The sequence below is a fragment of the Leptosomus discolor genome, chromosome 19 (genome assembly GCF_034619465.1).
Source record: "Leptosomus discolor isolate bLepDis1 chromosome 19, bLepDis1.hap2, whole genome shotgun sequence".
Classification (NCBI taxonomy): Eukaryota; Metazoa; Chordata; class Aves; order Leptosomiformes; family Leptosomidae; genus Leptosomus; species Leptosomus discolor.
In genome coordinates this window covers 13,757,006-13,778,457 of record NC_141409.1, presented here as the reverse complement: position 1 = coordinate 13,778,457, position 21,452 = coordinate 13,757,006, and positions in this window count along the sequence as shown.

The following is a 21,452-nucleotide window of genomic DNA, read 5'->3' as shown; positions in this document are numbered from 1 at the left end:
ATGATTTTTGTTAATTTTTTTCTGGATCAATAGATTTTTATACAAGAATCTTTCTGCTCATTAGTTGGAGGGCAGCTCTTTGAAACAAATTCTGCCTGTGATTCTACCTTAAATTCATCAGTAGATATTAAATAGGTCATTGGTGTAATAAGGGCCAAATTTGCTTCTCATAGATCACAGTGGCCAGTGCTCCTAGGGTCTAATTATCCCATATTTGGTCAATAAGCCATTAACATACAGCCATGGATGTTAATAACCATTTCATGAAAAAGTCCCGGTAATTTATGAGATCAACATTGGTTAGGAAAATTAATAAATATTTCATTCTGTAAGATTTATCCGAGGACATTTTGGTCTGAGGGAGGAAGCACTGGGCTGCGAAAAGGGGGCCCAAGCTCAAATAAAGGAAGAAAGATGGGGGAAAGAAAGCCCAAATGCCGAGCCCATGGTAGCTGGGTTTAACTTGGGCTAATAAAAATTTACTTCAAATCCTATAGCTAATAAATCCAAAGGGTGTATGAGGGAGTCCAGTAAAACCTGACTTAACATTATGTTAGTGCTATTAACAATATTTATATAGATGTCATTTCACAGGAGGGTTAAAGCTGGTAAATTATGGGCCAGGCATAGCGAGTCGCATCATGGAGCTGGCATGTCTGTATATATTCAGGTACCATAGCCTGCACCTTTTTGGGTAACAACAGCTTAAAATAACATGGAAAGCAAAGGTGGCAGGCTCAGAATTTCTGATAACTTCTAGCCTTCCTGTCTCGGTAGGCACTGCCTTGAAGTTTAATGAACTTCATCATAGGATTTAATTTACTGTGTTTACCAATCTATTCTTCAGCTGATAGTAAATCTATTATATTTTATTAGGTATGCAGCAGTTACAAAAATGTGACTATTTTTTTCCAGCTGTGGTCTTTAGCAGCAATCATGTTTTGCACACTTCTGTATTCAAAATACTTTCTGATGGCTAACAAACCTAGTGGAATCTTGAATTTTACCTCACTTCCAAAATGTCAACTATTTTTACCTTTAGACTGCCCTTAACCCAGTTTTAGCCTGTTAGGCTTTGAAAGGCGGTTTGTGCCAAGAGCAGAGCGGGATGACTGAGCGGGATGGGCAGAGCCGCAGCGTTCCGGCAACGATGGTGCAGCCCAGGGCACCAGGGCTCAGGACCAGCGCGGTGCTTTGGCAGGAGGCTCGCCTTGTAACCTGCTGCTGTTTCATAGCAGAGTGTAACGTTGGCTGTGCCAGCCCTGCACGCAGGAATGATACGCAGTGTTGAGTCTTGATTCAATACGGTGCTTACGCAAGTGCTTAAAATAAAACAAAAACCAGCTTTTTGATGCTTTGCTGATTTGTGCCCTTAATTACTTCTGCAGGGGGTTGAAATCACACACCTCACCTGGGTGTTATGTTCTTCAGGATCTCCCTGACAGGGATTTACACTCTCAAACAGTGATGTGTGTTCTTACCGGTGTGACTAAACTGGATTATTTCTTTTCTGCAAAAAATTGAGTTTGGAGATTAAAACCTAGGTTGTGTGGTTGTCGAGCTGCGAAGAGCGGTCCTGAGGGTACACGCAGGACTACCTGTGTGAGCACACCCAGCTGGGGAAGCCGTGCTTGCAGTGGCAGAGTGGGCTGTAAGCCCAGGGGTGCTGTTGGGTCTGGTCAGCAATGCACCAACCCAGCCATGGGGGATCTGGGCTAATGGCGCCCGTGGTGAGCTGCCTTCAGGCCAGCTGGCCTGGGTGGTGGCCACAGTTGTCCAAAACAGGCGAAATGAGACGCTTCCCTTGCCTTTGCTGTCTGGTCTGAAAGCTTCCTGCAAGGGGAGCTCTGGGGGGAGGTACTGGTCCATTTGGAAGCCAACAGCCTTGTTCTTGCAGCTCCTTTCTGCTTTGGCTTCCTGGAGTCCCTCCTGGCTCGGTGCTGCAGGAGCTTGCGCTGGGGGATGCTGCAAACACTTGTAGGCCGTTGACTCTATTGTTAATCTATGTTGAATGATTGCACTATTCCATCCTGCTGCCTCTCTCTGATTAGACTTGTAAATGAAAAACCATAAAAGTCAAAAATGAGAAAATAGAGGACAGAATGAGAGAAGGCACTTATCCCCCAGACGAGTGCCTGAGCACCGCAAGCAGCCCCAAAGCTGAGAGCTGGGTGCTCTGCGCAAGGATGCTGCTCCGGGCCCTGCGGCTCTCCCCGTCCTGGGCAAGCACCGGCGGCGGCTCCCCTCGCCTCCCGGCTGCCGGCTCTGGGCAACGGGGCCAAAGAGCAGAGGGGAAGGGAAAGCTGCTGCTTCTGTTTCCAATAGGTGTTTGTGGGGTCCCTCCGATCAAATGCAGTCTGGCTTCAGGTCTTTACTTGCTGATTAAGTTTCACCACCAGGTTTTTCCATGCACTCCTTGGCCTTTATGCCCTCAGTGACACGATGTCTATTGCCCCTGCCAAGACTCTCTTCAGTACATTAGCTTAGCTATGGGTAAACTCAGACATCAGGAAAAAAAACCCCACTGACAGTTAATAGAGCCCTGTAGGTCCCTGACCCCTGGGGATAAGCATACAGTAGCTGGCAAAAAAAATACATTCTAACGTCTTGGGGAAAAGGTCAGAGTGGCAAGAGAAAATAGGCTGTTCGTATTTTGTGGAATATTTATCAGGGCTTCAGGCTCCAGAGCCGTGCAAGTGTCTAAGGGTCTCTAACCGGTGTTCAGACAGGGCTTCCCAAACGCTGCAGCACAGAGGTCTATGCGGCAAATTGCCAACAGTCAGAGGGCTACACATCATTTGCATAATCTGCAAGATCTAATTGTGTCTTTGGGCTTTTAATAAAATGGGGTTGGTTTTATTTCGGTGGTTGGCTCATAATAAAGGATTCAGCATTCTCAAAATCAGAACGGATCGTGCGCGCTATTGCAGCCCTCCCTGCTTCCAGCCGAGACGCCCTGCACCCTGTGAGCCTCGTGCCTGTGTCCGCAGGGACTGTGGCTCCGCGGGCACCGGGGAAGGAGCCAGGAGCCCTTGTCCAGCTGTCTGTGGCAGGATATGCTGCACGATGAGGATGACCCTTTGCCAGCCTAAAAAAGACATTGTGTATTTATGCTTTTAGGTTGGGTTTTTTCCAAAGTGGAGAGTAGAAAAAAGGGAAGCAAGTAGATGAATAAAAAGACTGAGAAATGGAAGAAGAAAGAAAGAAGGGGACAAGCAAGGTGCTATAGAGAGAGAAGGAGCAGCCACCCCTCAGCTTCCGTTTGCTCAAGGTTTTACTGAGGCTTCTAAAGAGCCAAAGTGCTCTTGTGATCTTCCAGGCACACGCCTGAGTCCCAGCAGCTCTATGGGGAGCTGTCAGCTGCTGCTCCCCACTTCCACCGTGGATGTGCGGGACAAGAGCAGCCACCCTGACTCTGGGCTCGGTCGGAGTGTTCAGGCAGTGTGGATTTGGGAGGAAGCACGTCTGGTATTGCTTACATGATTGTACAGCACAGTGCACAGCCATAACATGATATTAATGATCGGTCTTGAGAGATGTGTAGCCCTCTTCTCCATGCCCGAGCTATGATTTCTCCCTCTCCCTCCTGCAGCCTGGTTTTGGCTTTGCAAACCTTTGTTCTCCCCTCTCCAACGGGCAGCCGGGCGGGCGGGCAGCAGGACATGCTCTCCCCAGCCCTCCCGCCGCTCTGCCATACCCCCGTCTTGCTTGCCTCCCACCTGGCTGCATCAGCCCCCCTCAAATTTAGATCTCCCTGCTGGGAGAGCAGCGTGGAGCTGCTGCACAAGCAGCTTGGCCGAAAAAATCAATAATCTTTTCAATAAAGCATTTTATCCCTTATATATATTGTCTCTCATAAAGATTTTACACAGACAAAAAGTTCAGAAGTTGGTGTAAAAAATGTTGGGAAAAAGGTGAAGATACGTAAGTAAATTACAAACTTGAGGCTGTTTGCAGTACCTTGGGAAAGTGGGAGTTATATTGATGAGTTTTTATTGATTTACCATCATTCCCAGTGTGGACATTTTCTGGTCTATTATACCACAGTCGCAGCATATTCCCATCGCAGCACTAAAGAGGAAATATGGACAGCCTGACCTTGGCAATATGGAGATAATGAAATACCCTTAATGATCCTTCCAAAAGATTTTACAAGCCAACTTCAGATTGTATCTACTCTGTGCTATGCTAATTTTCAAGAAGACTTGCAAGCAATACCAGGGTTTTACAGCTTGAATCCTAACCGTGGGCATTTTGGGGTTAAATGGAACAGAAACAGGTGACCTTACTACCTGAGAAACAGAAGCTGCTGTGAAAGGACCTAACATTTCCAGGAGGACCCAGGGTTATTTGTCCCCTTCCAGGGGACGGAGGTCTGTGCGGCCAGCACCCCGCTTTGCTCCAGCCCCCACCCTCCGGCCGGGCAGGGCTGGGGCTGCCCACCCACCGCGGTGCCCGGCCTCACCCCGCAGCGCGGCAGGACTGGCCGTGCCACCGGCCAGCGCCGGCGGCCTCGGCCCCACCACGGAGCTGCAGCCCCGGAGGAATGTGCTCAGCACCGGGAAGAGTTGCAGCACTTCAGGGTGACTTTGGGGACAGCTCAAGGAGATTTACCATATATATACCTGCCTGGAATTGTACCTAGCAGGGACATAAATAGTAGGTTTCAGTGCTCCGCTTTCTTCCTCTCCCCTCCCCGGCCCAGCTGGCAACACAATTACCAGCCCCAAAGTATTATTTTCTTAATAAAAATGTTACGTGTAAAGCAAAGCCACAAATGAGTAACAAACCCATGCAGATTTCAATCACTCCCTTCTTTATTCCCCAGCGAGATTGCTAATGACCTTCGCACAAACCTCCACCAAATCTTTTTTAAAGGCAAATATTAATTTCCTAGCATGAAAAAAGGAAATAAAAAAGCCTATTTTTCATGGGAACCGCACAGAAAGAAAGATATATTTTCCTTCAAAATGCGGGGAGGATTTTTACATTTTGTCACTTGCTTTGCATAGACTTGGTACCACCATTTGTTCACCTCTGAATGTAATCTCTCCCCATAAAGCTTTGCTTTAAATTCCTCAGCTACCTGTTAGGCTCTGATAGCTCTTTAGCTATGCCCGGAGCGTTGGAGACTGTGTGCTCCTGCAGCGTGCTTCTGACTCACTGGGAAGAGACTGGGAAGGACTCCTCGAACTTCAGCAGCTGAACCATTCACTTTTTAAAAGAATGCACCAAAGCAATGTCACGTTTTATGGCAAAATCTCCAAAAGTCATTTATAATACACAAACCTTTGTAGGAGGTTGCATTGTACTGTGCTACAGCACCCGTGGCCTGTGCATTTTCCCATGCCAGCAAGCGCTGAAGGTTCAGTGTGATAAGTGGAGGGACATGGGGACACACACGTACGTGTACCCCTGCACGCGCACGGCGCTGAGCAGAACCAGCGTCTCCAGTGCCTGTGGGCGGACGCCGGGTCAGCAGACCCTCTGCACACTCACGCCATTTGCAATGCGAGCACAGAGGGAGCTGCTTCCAAAACGAGCAAAGCACTTCCACCAGGGCAGGCCTTCTTTCAACACTGAGTTTTGACGTTCTGATGGCTGGTTGAACTGCCAGACTGGGTTTACACGTGCTCAGGGTGAGTTTGGACCTGGACCTTCAGCTGCCACTTGCTTCCAGCAGACTTTCCACCACCTCAAGGGTTTGTTTGTACCCTGGAGACAGAGCTAACACAGTGTATGAAACACAAAGCTGTCCTAGAGCACAAAGCCGAGCCTCACCAAGGTGATCAGGCATCCAAACCAGCCCAAGCAATATAACGTTTGTTCTTGATGCCAGAATCAAAGCAGTGGCATAGATGCAGCTTCTTCCCTTATTTTAGACCCTACCTACATCTTCAGTGACATTTTTAGCTTTAGCTTCATTAATCAGTTGAAGGAGTGGTTTGAAGGGTATTTTCTGGAGGTTATTTATTTGCTGTGTTTTTATTCCATACACCTCATAAACTTTTCTCAGAACAACCCACTTAAAAGGAGTGGAAAAATTTCTGTAAGAACCACCATAAAACAAAACTCTGTGCTTTGAGCCATGCCTACTCAGTAGCTCCATTCTGGCTCTGGCCAGCCATCTCCTCACCGTGTTGCACGTCCCTACCACTGATGCTCACCCAGGCCGTGTGCTGAATAATGTCCTGTGGTGCTCCCACGTCCTACCGGCACCACGAGGCGTTCCGGCCACCCCTCCCTTTCCTTGCCAAACAGCTCCGTGCTCACGCCTTAGGAAGGCGACGGCAGGACGCTGCCTTGGCTGCGCTGACCGGCCGAGCCACGCAGACCTGCTGGGGACCCCTCCTCGGCAAAACCCAGCAGCAGCGTGTGTCCCTGCAGCAGGAGCCAGCGAGGGGGGCAGAGCTGATGGGAAGCAGCAGATCATCCGCTGCGGCTGCACGCCGGACCCTGGGCACCCCCGCAGCCCCCCGCGCTTGCTGCCCTGCCATCCCAGCAGAAAGACGAGCCTTGTCCCAGAAGGTCACCCTGTGAGCAGGCGGTCCTGCTGAGCATCCCTGCGGAGCAGCACCGGGGGCAGGACTGCAGTGGTGCCCTGGGCCCCGGGACAGCAGGGAGGTGGGGAGCTGGGGTGAACAGCCCGGCCTGAGGAATCACCTCCTCTTCTTCAGCAGGTCGTCAGCCTGTCACCACACAAAATAAGCAACAGTTTGCCTGCACATATTTGGGGGAAAAACAGTTAATGTGATAACAATAGCACTAAATCAGGCACAGAACTTCAAGTACAAGTCACAGCAAGAAGTTGTTAATACCTTTATTATGGGATAAAATGTATTCATGATATTAAAGACATCACATTTCTGCCCTGGTGTCACATTTTAGATGTAGCGTAGATAAATGATATATCACTGTAAGAGATCTACAAAAACCATTAGTAACCATGACATTTTGACGTCAGATTTTAAAAAATTCCTAAGTAATCTTTTTGATTTATGAAATGGTGTCCAGGTTCATCGAGACTGATCTCAGATTTATCACAGCCTGGTTAGAATTATTAATGATTTTCAATTTGTAAATCCAATGCCAGCATGTCCAAGTGCTCTCAGCAAAATCACAGAGAGCTGACAGGGAGATTTTGCTCAATCCATAGTTTTCAGCTATTACAAGATTTTTCTGGTTAACTCTCTGCCGCCCGGCGCGGGCGCGCCAGCCCGGCGCACAAAGGCATTGTTCTGCCGCGGCACAAAGGAGGCGCGTCCCGGGCACCGCCGCATGAATCACGGCCCGAATGGCCATGAAACACATGGCGTCAACAGGAATGAATGATCTGACTTTTACAGGCTCCTACTGAAGACCCTTAAAGACTTAAATTATAATGAGAAGAAAAGCTGATCTAAGCCAAAACAGACGGGCTTGGGTAGTTTTTCCCTACAATTCATCACAAGAGCAGATGAAAGGGAGGCAGGGGCAAAGAAAAAAGCACAGGCACGTCTCCATCCCTCCGCAGCCTTGCAGGAGTATCTCTGGAGAAGAAAGCACACCTTGGGTAAACAGTTACAGACTCCAGAGCCCAAGCAGAATATTTATTTCCTAATTTATGGGATAATTGTCCCACCACTACAGGGAGGGAGACTTGGATACTGAAATTTTTTCTACAGCAGCAAGCCAGCTGTTCCTCAGGAGTGGGGGGAGTGGGTCTGTGCCGCCGTACCTGCCCTTTCACGGTGGCCGGTGTCACCGGGCGGCTCCTCCAGGACCCACATTGCCATTTTTTTTTTAAGATACTAAAAGGAAAACTGCCATGATTCATCCTTAGGCTGTAGACAGCTAAATTACTATTTATGTCAAAAAATTATATCTGTAGTGTGTCTAAGATACTGAATTTTCAAGACTTTGGGCTCGCTCAGCACCTGCATGGCAGCCCTGAAGCACCGAGACCCTCAGGAGCCAGCATGGCCCTGGCTCCGGCTGCCTTGTGGGGGGGTTCCAGCCCAGCGCCGGGTGGGTGCACAGGGGTGCCGGCAGCGGGGCTGTCACGGTGCCCGTGGGCAGGAGGGGGTCCTCGCTGCCGTGCCCCGCATCCCACCCAGCCCCGTTCCGCGCTCCCCCGAGCCGAGCAGCACGCCTTCACACGCTTCCCCTTCCAGCGCGGTTTGACGTGGCCTTTTTATCTTTAAATTTTGCAAAATGTCTTCCAAAACCTGAAAGGAAAATAATAATGTCTCGCCTGGAGGAGCAATGCCAAGCCCCTGCTCCTGCTGCGTCGCCCAGCGCTGGGGGCGGTGGGTCCTGCGCTGGAAGGTTTCGCCTGCGCCTCCGTCCGACACGCCGGCCAAGCTGCCGGGTCTTCCTCCCAGAATCGCTCGTATTCGTTAAGAAAGGTCAAAGGAGACTTGGGCTGTGGGGCATGGTAGGGGCTGTTTTAAATTATTCCTGCTTCTTGAATCCACATCCAGGCAGGGTAAAATAGCGATGCAGCTTCAGACCATTTCTAGGGCAGGACCTGGTGGTACTGCGTCAGCCTCTGGCAGATTTTAGCTTCTTACTGCAGCAAAACCAGGAAGACAACATTTCAAGTAGGATAAAGTTCCAGTAATCCTCTGGGCCGGGGCTGCTGCGGCTGCTGGTACTTCACAGAGCGCTTGGGTGCCTGGAGAGAGTCAGTGTCTAGTTTTTTCTCAAGAACTGCACCTTAATTGGGCAGGTAAAACTCTATAATTAGGGACCTTAACTGGGGAATTTTTCTAATCCATCATATCTGCTCCATTATTCAACTCTATCAAATCCACACATGCAAGGAGAAGCAGGACATTCCTCACAACACTGTCAATATTAACGTCTTTCCAATTACAGAGCATTATAATGGCAATCTAATGAGGAACTGTGACATGCTGCCTGCAACTCCTAACTTTTGATTAAAGCCTCCTTCAAGATGCTCCCCATTAATTTATGGTGCAGGGCCGTCCAGGCGCGGGTGAGGAAACGCTGGGAGCTGGGGAGCCTCCAGCGCCGGCTCTGGGCACCCCGGGAGTCGCCGCAGCCCCAGCTTTCTGCTGACCCGACGAGCCGCACCGAGGCCAGCCCCAGCGTGGCCTTTCCCTCCGCGCCTCCCCAGCGCCGCCCTGCCAGGCGGTGACGGACGCCTGCTCTCTTCCCCAGGGCTGGGGTGACCTCTCTCCCACCAGGGGCCTGGCCACGGCCCCGACCTCGCCATCGCTGCCAACACCAGCTCCAGCCGAGCAGCTCCTGCCGCCCCCGGACGCCTCCTGGGGGGGAGAGGGACGGGCGTCTCCCCCTCCGACAGTGACTGACATTTCTATCCGCCGCAGGCTCTGCCAGGAGAAGCCTCCCAGTTTATCTGTTCGCCTCCTCGCAGCCTCGACACCAGGAAATGAATCTCCAAACTGATAAAGGTACCTCGCTTCTCACACAACCGATCTCCCAGATGAGACACGGCTCCACGCAAGGACCAAGACACTCAACGGCGTCTCTACACAGACACAGGCCAGAGCTGCCGGGCACCTCGCACGGGGCCGGTGCTTCCTCCTCATAGCACGAGGCCGCCCTGCCCTCCGTCTGCTCCTGACCGCACTCTCCCACTGCCACTCCCCACCCCGACAGCCCTGAGCCCGACGCGGCCGTGCGAAGGGCATCCCTGCAGCTCTCAGGTGCTCCCTTCCTACCTGGCAGAGCCGGGTGGATGTTTGTTTTTTCCCATTGCGCCTTTCCCAGACACCATCCAACCCCAGAAGCACAGGCAGACTGGCTTTCTGGTGTCCTGGTAGACCAGTCATTGCAGGGTTGTTTTTTTTATTTTTAGATCCTCTCTGAAGTATCTAACTCTGAACTATCAGGTACCCAGGACTAAACGCAACACAGTTCTGTCCAGCCACATGGAGCTGCTTTTACTTTTTTTGTTCTCTGATGTGTCACTTCTTCATGTGACCCCAATATTTCCTTGCTCCCACATTACACGGCACATGCACAGCAAATTTGCTGCCCAGGGTCAGCCAGCCCCTCTCGCAGCAGTCCTGCTTCTTGGATTTCTTTGGGATCTTTGACTCTCTGCAGATGGAAAGGTCTATTTTAGAAGCCTTACTTTGCAAATTGCTGCCACATTATACATTTCATCTAACAGAGCCCTTGCTGATTTCTCTTTAAAACGTGTCAGTTACTGAAAAGCAACGTGGACAACGAGAAAGGCGGCTTTATAAAGAGACCCACCCCTGCACAGGCAGCACGTGAGAAACGGGATGAGGGGGGAGAAGCTTTGCCAATAAGTAGCACAAAAGGACCAGCTTTAATGCACTCTGCACATCTACCGGCCCTGCTCTCGCCCCACCTCACAGCACACCGCGGTACCCGCCCGTCTTCGAGAGCCTAATGGCTTGTGGCAGCGCCGATGCTGCAACCCAGCCCCAGGAGCCGCAGGCGCTGCCCGGGGCCGGCGGGACCCGCGCCACGGCCAGGCTGTCGCTCCCCGCAGCGAAAGCCCTGCAAGCCCCCGCGCCGGGGAGCCCCGGGTGGTTTGCTGGGGGCCACGGCGGGCAGCGGAGCAGCTTCCCAGAGCTGGTGCGCTACCAGCCCCTTTGCTAGCTACGGCCGTTTGGGCCAGCGGCGTAGCTGACACCGTGGGCAGGCAGCACCGTTCAGGAGGGAGCGGTGGCGTGCTCCGCTTCACACCCACCCAGCACCCTTCGCCCACCTGTAAAGCGGCTCCAGGGGGAGCCCACGTGTGTCCCCACACCTTCCACACACACCGGGGGGATACACCAGTGCCTGGCGTGGCCTCTGCCAAGTCCCTCGTGAAGGTCAACAGTGAAAGCCCCACGTGCAGCTTAGCAGCACGATACACCACGTTGTAACCTCCGCGTGCTTAAGGGGAAGAGGCAGAGGCACAGCTACGCCCTGGGGAACCTCGGCAGTGCTACGGGGTCCAGCCCCTCCACTGGCTTTGTTCTCCGATGGCTTCTTGGGCTGCCTTCAGATGACAAGGGAAGAGTGCGAGCTGTTGATACTGCGGCTGAAAAAGGGGGTTTATTAAAATATTCTTCTGACAGGTTCATTTTCTGAATTCCTCTGGATTATTTCCAGCATTCCAGTTCCATCAGAAAAAGCTCTTTTCAGGGGATGGGGAGAGGCTGTGAGTCATTTCTTCCCTTTTCTTCTCATTTAGATGGGAAAGGTTAATCCTTTGAAAGTCTGAAACAGCCACAACTAACTGCAAGGGAGTGCGCTGTTTCACAGGGCAGAAGTGCTCGGCCAGAGCAATATCCTGAGAAACTGTAATCCTGCAAGAGAAGTCATAATAACAGAGGGAATAAGTTGTCACGGCTGTAGCCGCTGTTGCCGTTTGCGTGTTTGTGTTCCGTGTGCGGTGGTGCAGCCATGGCCAGGCTGCAAGGACTCCCCTCCTCTCGCAGGGGAGCGGGCTGCTGCAGGGTGCTCCTCCTCGGCGAGGTGGTGACATCCTCTCATGGACCTCATTCTCTCCAAAGCACCCAGCGGAGTGGGGTGATCCCAGCAAGCCAAGGAATGCTGGTCACCTTTTAAAATTGCACTTTTTCATCAAACTTAAAAAAGCCCAGGTCTGGATAAACCCAAAATTACCGTATCCTCACTGGACGTTTGTCTCTGTGAGGCCCTTCACACCCTTACAGAGGAACTTGCTTGTGTGATGCATGACCAGAAAACAGTGAGAGACCGTCAGGTTTGGGCTAACGATGGCGTGTGGCCGAACAGCGCCGGCGGGGGCAGCCGCGTCCACCCACCGTGCGGAGGCGAATCCAAGGGGGTGCAGGAGCCCATCGCACCAGCTCCCCGCGGAGCGACGGCTGCGAATGCGGGTCCTGCAGCCCGGCCCTGCACCCCGGAACCACGCTGGGACACTCACCGAAGGGCCTCCGGAGCCACCGCGGGCAGGAGCCCAGCAGCGATGCTCTCCCAGCCGGCGCTCCTCCACCGGGTGCGGGAAGCCGGGTCCCACAGAAGAAGGGACCTGCGGGAACCCGAAGCAGCGACAAGTCCTGCGCCCCAGACCTCGGGGCTGAGGGGGAGGAAGGTGTTGGGGGTGAGGCACAGCGCGGGGCATCCCCCCAGCCCGGGACGGCACCCACCCCTCGGCTGCTCCGCTAACGAGCCGGCGCCTCTAACTGGAACAAACGTGATTCCAGCTGAAAACTAACATGACAACAGGCGCACACGGTAATAACCCAGCAAGGAGACAGGGCTCTCAAGACATCTACAGACTCCAGATTAAATGAAATTTTGACAGAGAAAAATATGTATTGGCAACATTTCTTGATCCACAATTCAAAGAGAAAATTGAAACCATATTTCCGTAAGAATCAGACGCTGGAAAGAAGTTCTTAATAAACAAAAAGAGACAGGTCATGTAATTCACTCCCTTTTCCTCTTTTTCATTTGTTGGCCAGTAACTATTAAAAGTCAAGGAAAGAAGGTTTTTAACTGAAAATTTGTACTTGAACCTGACAAACAAAACAACTTGGAAGGAAGTTTCCCAGCTGCAAGTCAGAATATTTATGTCTGGAGATGTAAGGAACATTTCAAAACATTAAACAATTTACAAGAAAAAAAGCTGTTGTTTTTGGGTTGAGATCGTCTGGATTACAGACTCTCCCCCACCTCACTTTTGAAAAACAATGGCTGCAAAAACCAGAGGGGGAGGAAATGGATGTGGACTTCTCTTCTGGTTTGTTTAGGGACAAATGAAATGTTACCTCCTGGAGGATGGGTCAGCACATCGGTGCCTCGTGGAGGCCCCTTAAACAGGTCATCTCGCCCGGCAAGTCAAACGCGTTTACGTGGGAGTGGCTCAGGTACGTGTCCCGTTAGAAGATCTCTGCGTGAGGGTAATTTCACTAAGAGCCAGTGCCCTAAGCTCAGAATTGTTTTTCCCCTGGATTTTCTGCTCTAATTATTCCCAGGCTGTGGGGCCTTGGCAGTATCTTGGGTTGAAACCCAACGCACACGAATGCTGAAGAGTGAGGACGGGACGCACACAAACACCCAGCACCGGCATCAGGGACAGGCGCTTTCTGGAGACAGAGCCACGGGCCGGGCTGGCAGGAGCAGCCTCCGCTCCCAGGACACCGAGTCCTCACACCACTGGGTGTGCAGCAAAGCGTCCCCAGGGCAGCGGCACCCCCTTCCCCCGTGTGTCCCCTGTCCTCGCGCAGAGGAGCTGCTCTGCACAGGGAAGGGCTACGGGACGCGGCTCCCGGTCTTCTTATTGCTGCTCACAAGACAAATACTGCTCCTTTCTGCCAGTGCCGGTCTAGAGAGCCATGGAGAGGGTGACAGCTCCGGACCCCCTGCACGGAAAGGAGCCCAGACTCGGGCAGCACCAAGCTCCAATTCGCGTGTCCCTGCCCGCTCTGGAGATGGAGCCGGCACCGCAGCCCCGGGACAGGGAGCCCTCCTCCCCCAGCACTGCTCGGGGCGGCTACAGGCCACGGCAAAGGCAGCGACGTGGAAGCATCTGCACTGTGTCCGAGCCCTGGCCGGTGAAAGGAGGCTGTGACGTCTGCCACGGAGGATGAGATCTCCTGGCCAAAGAGAAGAAAAAAACAGAGGTGAGAAGAGCCTGGTGTCAAAACTCAGAAGGAAAACTTTGGGGGAAGGTTTTGCTGCTGTTTTTGTTGTTGCAAGACAGACAGAAATCGAAAAGTTCTTGGAAAGCTCCTCAGCAGAGCTGCCGAGGGGAGCGAGGTGGCAGCTACCGCAGCCCTCACCTCCGGTGCCGTGCCCAGCGCCCAGCAGCGCTGATGCTTCCCGTGCCGGGGGTCCGGGCCAGGCACTCGCGCACGGGCTGCAAGCCAGGCACGGCACTGCGTGCCGCTCGAGTGAAACTATTCGTTTGTAGAGCAGCCAAATGTTTGCTTTTGCATTATGTTTTTGATGAAAAAGGCTTAGTCCAAAATGAAGATTTTCTCAGAAAAATAGTGTCATTCAAGATTCGTTTTGTTCCAAATTTTGTGGATCTGGATCTGGGGTTTGGCATTGCACGTTTTTCCTGTTTGAAAAGGCTCCCTCCTAAGTGAGAGCTGGAGGAAAAAGCATGGAAACAGGGTAAATAAAAACCCAGTTTCCGGAAATCCCCACAGATCACTGTGGTACATAGGCAGCTTTTGCCGAGATTAATTTCCCGGACCTGGAGGAGCTGAGCGGTGTCCATGGCAGGAGTCACTCCTGGGGGCCAGTGCTCATGCTGGGGTGGGGGGGGACCCTCAGCCTGGCATGAAGCCCAAGACCGCTCGGACCCTCGCCAGCCCGGCAGCTGGTTGCACGTCCAGGAGGGACGAGGCGAGCCGTGCCGGTGTCCGTGCGGCAGAGCTGGCGGCTGGGCCCTCCTGTGCCGCAGAGTGACATGAATTAGTGTATGACAGTGACAGAAAATGGAAAAGAATGGCCCCGCAAATGCAGTTACAAGAGAAAGGCAAATTGATTTAGTGGACATATGAGTATTTTTGAGAGAGAAAGCAAGAGAGCTGCCTGACATATTCCAAGATACCCTGCGATTGCTTCTCTTAAGGAGATGTCATTCAGATTTTCCTGAACTAGCCTTTAAATTACAGTTCTATAAATAGATAGGACACTGGCAGTATTTACAGCATGAGCATCAGGTGAAAAACTACAGCTTCTGCAGCGTCTGCTCATCTCACCTTGTATCTGCCCTGCTGGAGGTTAACTCTTATTTCCATGTTAATGCCGTCTCAATCCCAATGACTACCATTTGTCAAATTAACATTCATTTCAACAACCCAAAAGTGAGAGCTTTTAAACATTAATTCACAACTATGAGCTCTTCTCAGCACATTATTATGTTACTGTGATGAAACAAACTGCCTATGGAAAGATATAGATCCTACTGGAAACGTTGGCACTGCAGATGAGAGAGGGAACCCATTACGGAGGCAGAGCTAATGCGGGCTCCCGCGGCGAGGGCAGGGGCACCCGCGCGCCGGCGCTGGCGGAGGTGGCACTAAAAGGAGCCGGGAGCCCGCGGAGCCGCCGCCCGGGAGGGATCTGCTCAAGCAGGGCGTCCCCGAGAGCCTCCGTTGGCAGCTCTCCTCCCGGGGCTCCGGGCTGCCACGCCGCCTGCCCATGTATCCCACGGGGGTCCCTGCGAAGCGTGGGGCTGTAGAGCCCCCACCCCAGCTGGGAACGCCGGCTTGCCTCACTGGACGGCGTCTTTTCCTTCCCCACGGCATTCCCGGGAAGCAGCGTGCTGAGCACCCAGCCCTGCTACGCCAGCATGAGTAGTTCCAAGGCAAGAGATTATCATCTGAAACATTTAAATCCCTGCTATTTTGGGTCTGCAATTATTCCGGCTCTCACGATGACTGATCAATGTGCTGTCTCCGATTAATAAGACAAATTAGGGGAAGGGCATTCCCACGACAATGGCTGACGAGGGCCGCTGCCGCCGCGTCCCGGGGCGCGCATGGGTGCGGACAAAGGCAGGAAGCGGCACCAGCGCCCGGCGGCCCTTGGGACTTCCCCTGCACGGGAGCCCACTTCTCGCCACGCACGTGCGCTTCCCTCCTGCCAAGGCAGCTAAGCCCACAGCCCCACCGCTGCCCTCCTGCAGCCTTTCTCAAGGGAGCAGCCACAGCGCTTCCGAAAAGCGCTGTGCTCGAGGGCAGCGAGGCACGTGCGGCCCCTGCAGCCGTGCGCCCCAGGCAGTCCCTGCTCGGAGCACCCAGCGGGTTAGGTGGGACAGGCCAGGCACGGAGGGACACCCGCCGCCCTTCAGACTGAGCACCAGCAGCCCCTTGCAGCCTGTGCAGAGGCCACCGGCCGCTCCCCGCAGCCTCGGAGCTGCACGCGATGCCCGGCACAGCTCCGTCCCCTCCACCACCCTCCTGCGTGTTGGCACCCACGGTCCGTGCGGTCCCCAGGGGCCGGTGCTGCCCTCCCTCCCACCGGCACACCCCGGACCTCTCCTTGATGCCTCACCCCTCCCACCCTGTTTCCAGAGCCTTGTTTTGGTGTTAATTGAGTTAGAGACGAGCTGAACTGATGTGGCTCTTCCGCAGAGGCAGACTCCGGCGGCGCACGCCAGCGGTGCAGCAGAACAGGATTTCCTCTTGCCTCTCAGGACGGAATAAGGGGCTGAGACCAGAGGGTTCACCGGGGCCGCTGAAGGTGCTGCTTCCCTCCAGGACGGGTCCCTGCACCCACCGCGGGTCCCACAGGGCTCTGCCACCGGTGGGTGCTGCTGCGTGGGGGCACAGCCTGGTCTCGCTGCCAGGCTCACCCACCAAACCCCCTTCGCGCGGCTCCAGCACAGGGCTTGGAAGGGCCTGAACTTCAGGCGGGCTGGAGGAAAACAAATGCGCCCAACAGGCTGGTGAGAAACCTGTTGTTAGACACTTATTTTCAAAGCCCGCCCCGAGCAGGCAGATTTAGGAGGCTGGGACCGGCGGCGGGAGGAAAGGACACCCGGCAGTGCTGCCGGGGCAGCGGGCAGGCGCTCACCGCCGCCGTCCTGCGGCCGGGGTGAGCTGCCGCCCTCCCGCCTGCCCGGGCCCATCGGGGCGCTCTGCCACGCCGCTCCAGCGCCGCGAGTCCCACATCTGGTCTCCTGATTTTCCTGAGGGTCTATCTCCCCAAATAAGCAGAGACAGATACCTACAACTCAACTGCATCTAGAATATTACATGGCTCCTAACTGAATACAAGGCTGTAATTCAATCAAGATGTTCTGCTGACACTATAAACTGGGAGAGCAGCTCAAAGCAGCGTGTATAAATGCCAGCAAAGCCCCGAGACTGAATTACAGCTGTACTGTTGCGCCAGACACCGTCGTGGCTCAAACACAGGGGAACAAAGTCCTCTTTGTTAAACTAATTATTTTAATACATATAAGGAAAGGACAGAAAGGACCTGTTAAATATTTACCGTTTCAGGCCTGTTCTTCATAGGACATTTGTTTCGCATGTTGTTGATATAAGCTGTTATGTGCAGCAGTTAAATCTGCCTATAAAAACGGAAAGGTCTGAAGTGTGCATGACATATTTCAGGGGGACCGGGTGACTCAGGGGGTTGGTAATGGAGCACGCAGCCTTTCACCTCTGGAGCGCTGGTTTGAATCCAAAAGCCATTACCATCTGGAGGTCGTTTGGCGGCATCCCTGTTACGAGTTGGGCTGTTCTCAGTCCTAATGACCAAGGACTCACGTGGTGAAAAAGTCCCCCGCGCTGGCATGGTGCCTGGTCATCCCGACGGAGGGGCTAGGGAGGGCAGGGGAAGGGGCTCGAGCTCTCCCTGACGCCTTCGGGAGTCCCCGGGACAAACACAGCCCATCGCTCACCGGGGTGTCACGCTGCTGGGGACAGGAGAGCTGGCAAGACCCCGAGAAACAATGAGTTCTCCTGACGGCGGCAGGGCCAGCCCAGGAGCACCCAAGCAGCGGTGCCAGGGCAGCAGCTGCGGTGAGCACCGGTGTCCCCGTCCCACTGCGGCTGCTGGGGAGCGGAGCAGGGGAGCCCCGTGTCCCACCGGCGCAGGGCAGCGCGTGACATGGGGAGCTCGTCCCTGGAGGAGCGTTTGGAACACCCGCCACGGGGAAACGGCCGGGTTTGAGCATGCCGTGCTGCTGGGTGCTGCCGCCCTGGCGAGGGCCACAGCGAGACACCGCAGCGGCACCCGGCCGAGACACCCCGGGAGAGGACACGGGGCGTATCCAGCCAGCCTGGCACGGGCGGCACTCGGCACTGGCGGCTCGGGCAGAGGCTGCGCTGCCGGGAAGCTCCGGCGGGTTGGAACCGCAGACCTGCAGGGAAGGTGTGGCGATGCCTGAAGGCACCAGGGACGCGGTGCCTGGCAGCGGAGAACAGGGACCCCCAACTGCTCCACGGGCCACTCGATGCCCGTGCCCGGTGTTCACCTGAATTAAAAGCAGCAGCTCCAGGGCAGACGCGTGGCCGGGCAGACGCGGGCAGGTGCTGCCAGGAGCCCGGCGCGGCTCGGTGGGGCCACCGCCACGCACTCCCGGCCACCGAGGCCCCGCGAGCGCGTCCCACCGGCAGCGGTGGCACTGCAGCCTCCTGGTGACATCTCCTGATGGCCGACCCTCTCCATGGAGATTAATGGAAAGCATCTGCCTCCGAGGGTGCTGCCGATTCAGTCTGTCTGGCTGCTAAGAAAATGAGACGTCCGTCCCCAGCCCACCGCGGGGACACGGCTCCGTCTTTGCCCCAAAAGGGACGCAGGCTTGGCAGCCCGCTGCTCGGGGCAGGGCTTTTTCTAAGGAGAAGCTCAAATTCTGTAGATCTCAGCAAAAACTGTGGGAAGAACTCAAATATGCAGAAAGCGCGGATTTTCCACGTGGCTGCATTGCCATTAGCCCTGCCCATTAATTAGAATAATGCTAATTGTTATGATAATGATGATTAGATACACTACTTCATATTTACTGAGATTGGAAATATTTAAAACAAACCCTTGCAAAAGCTGCGTGCTTTTATCAAAGCCAGTAATGTCTTAGATAACATTTTTAAACGCCAAATTTTCTATGAAAATGTATATTTATATCAACAAAATTAAATTTCAGTTTAAGCTTCTTATTATAAATAAAAGAAAATAAGTCAATAAAACAATAAATATCTAACTGAATGAAGCAGAAATTATATCCAATTATATTTTCTTTAAAACCCAATTTATCTGCCAATATTTTCTTTAAATGCTCATGTTACTTTTTCACTTACTAACAATAAATGCCTGGATGCATTTCAAAGTGGTGCCTTTTCTATTATTTCATTTCCTGGAGTCCTCGGCTTGAAAGGACATTAATAGCACACTATAAATAAAAAAAAGTTACTTAAGGATTTACAGCTGAGGATTTCTATGGAAACAAACCGAAGAGGGGAGTCTGCACCAGCGTGGGGGCGGTGGATGGAAACAAAGAGCACACGCTGGAAATAGAAAAGAAAGTTCAGCTGCAGCATGGCGGCCCAGGGGCTCCTACCTGTGCCCGGGCTTTGTGTCCCGGGGGTCACCCGGGGTGGCGGGGGCCGTGCGGGGGTCCCGGCGCAGGGTATGTCCTGCCGGCAGCCGCGTGGGTCGTGGCGCTGCTCCGGCACGGTAACGCCCGCGGGAGAGGGGGCGGTTTGGGGTGCTGGGAGGGGGCTGCTCCGGAGCCCCGGCCTGTGCCGAAGACGAGAGCCGTGGGAAAGCTGCAGGGACGGTCCCACACGCTGCGGGACACTGGGACGTCGCGGGGCAAGAGGGCTCCATGGGACACGGGATGCCGCGGGCTTGGGGCATCTCCTTCGCCCTCGCTGCCCGGGTCCCGCGCGTGCCCGTGCTCTGAGCGTCAACCCACGGTGGGGGACGACCCCATCGCCAGCCCCCTCGCAAATGGGAAGCGGATTTCCCAGTGAGAGGGACCAAAATGACTTGCATAGGAAACAATTCAACAATCAAAAAAATCTTTCACTACTTAATAGGATTTTATAAATTGAATTATCTCTTTAAGCGCTGACAGTCCTAGCCTATCAATCAATTAAGGGATGCCAGGCTCGAGCCTACAGACTCACTTAGCGGGAGCTTGCGGCTGCCGGTGTGCTGCTGCTGGGGCACCTCGCTCTTCCAACGTCCCCCCACGCCCCCACGAAGGCTGGGCCATGGGGCTGGGCAGGGGCACCCCCCGCCCACGGCGATGGTCCTGCGGGATGACCCAGCTCCAGCCCCGCTGGGTCAGGAAGCCCCAGCCTCCTGGTGGGGGCCACATCTGGGTGATGGGAGGCGACCCCTGGGGCCTCGCTGGAACACGCAGGGGCAGCCTAACACCCCCCACCCCCCCCCCAGCATTGGCACCCCACAACCAGGAGAGCACGTTGCCCGAAACAGCGGCACGAGCAGGAGCCCACAGCCTCTGACTGCCAGCCCGGGCGCCCACCCTGGGCTCTGCGCGGCTGGTGCTGCTCAGACACCTCCCCTGAGCCGCACGGAAACAGGCTCTTCCCTCCCCGCGAGCTCCCTGTGAGCCAGCGCCCCGCCACTCCTCTGCACGGCGTCTTCCCACCATTTACCGATGTCTGAACTCGAGGGGTTTTTCCCACCGTCCTTTCTCGTGGCCAGCCCCAGAGCACAGGGTGCCTCACCACTCAACTGCAAGCGGCAAAAAAGCATGCAAGAGCCTGTAAAGAAACATGTTATCCAGCCTTCATTATTTGTTGTGAATGTATTTTGCAGCTAAAATGTCCTCCCAGTCCTTTAGGGGCTGTCTTTGAGGCAGCCGCGGGGCACAGCCATAAGGTCAGGCCAAGGGGACCGAATCCAGCTCACTTGTTTCTGGAGCTGGACGAACCCACGGATGGGCAGAGGCACTGGGTGACCTCTTTGTCATGAGAACAGTCTTTTTGGCAACTTTCATTTAGGTTTCTGCAATTTGCCTCTCCGCACTAAGTGTGTATTAATGCAGGAGGTGAAGCTTGCATTATTGATGGCGTGTAGGACCAGGTGTTCACAGACGAAAGGTTAGTTTATTAATCCACTGGGAGACCTTATGAAAAACAAATTCAGGTAAACAACATATTTTTCTTGACTGCTTTTCAAGATTTAAGGCAGGGACCCTGTTCTCTGAGTCTCTTTGACGCATTTCCATTGCACTCTGTTATTACATTCTTCAAAAAAGAGAGATTGCTTCTCGTGCCACGTTCTGGGGAGAGAGAGAAACCTAATTGAATCTGCTGCCCGCGTGCACTGGACAGCATCTCCTTCCCAGTTATGGATGGGCTTGAGAGTTACTAAAACACACGGTCAGGCCCGTTTGAAAGACATTTTTCTGTCAGGGGCCTGCGGTGCCAACGCTGTATCCCCTCCTTTCTCCACCACGGGCAGCCTGTGCCCACCATCCCCGTCCTCTCCAGTTTTGGGCCCTCCCCATCCTGCAGCCGGTTCTTCTGCACCAGGAGCAAGGTTTATTGCAGCTCTTTGTCTGCCGAGCCATGGTGGGGGGAAATGGGTTTCCAAGTGAACCCGCCTATGTGCCACACTCCGGTGAGGAGCTGGGGCGGCGAGGGGCTCTCGGGGCTGGCACTGATGCCTCCCACCCCCGGCACCCCCGTGGTGCCCGGCATCGCCTCCCTCCCCTCCCCGTGCCACGGGCAGCCGGATTTGGCAGGGCAAAGCCACCGATCCGGAGCTCACTGCTGAGCTGCCGAGCACCCCGGCACTGCCAGGAGGGACCAGCTCACGCGCGGCTGCCTTGGGTCAGTGGGGAGAAGGTGGCGGCTAATTTGAGGAGGAATCGGGCAGTGGAGTGCCAGGCATGGCGTGTGGCGAGTCAGCCCCGCTGCCCTTTCCGTGTGCCTCTCGTTTAACCTCTGAGCGTGGTGCTTGGGAGAGAGAAGTCCCTGTGCCCCGTGTATGACCACTGGAACTTGATTAAGCACTGAACTTTAATTAATTGACTG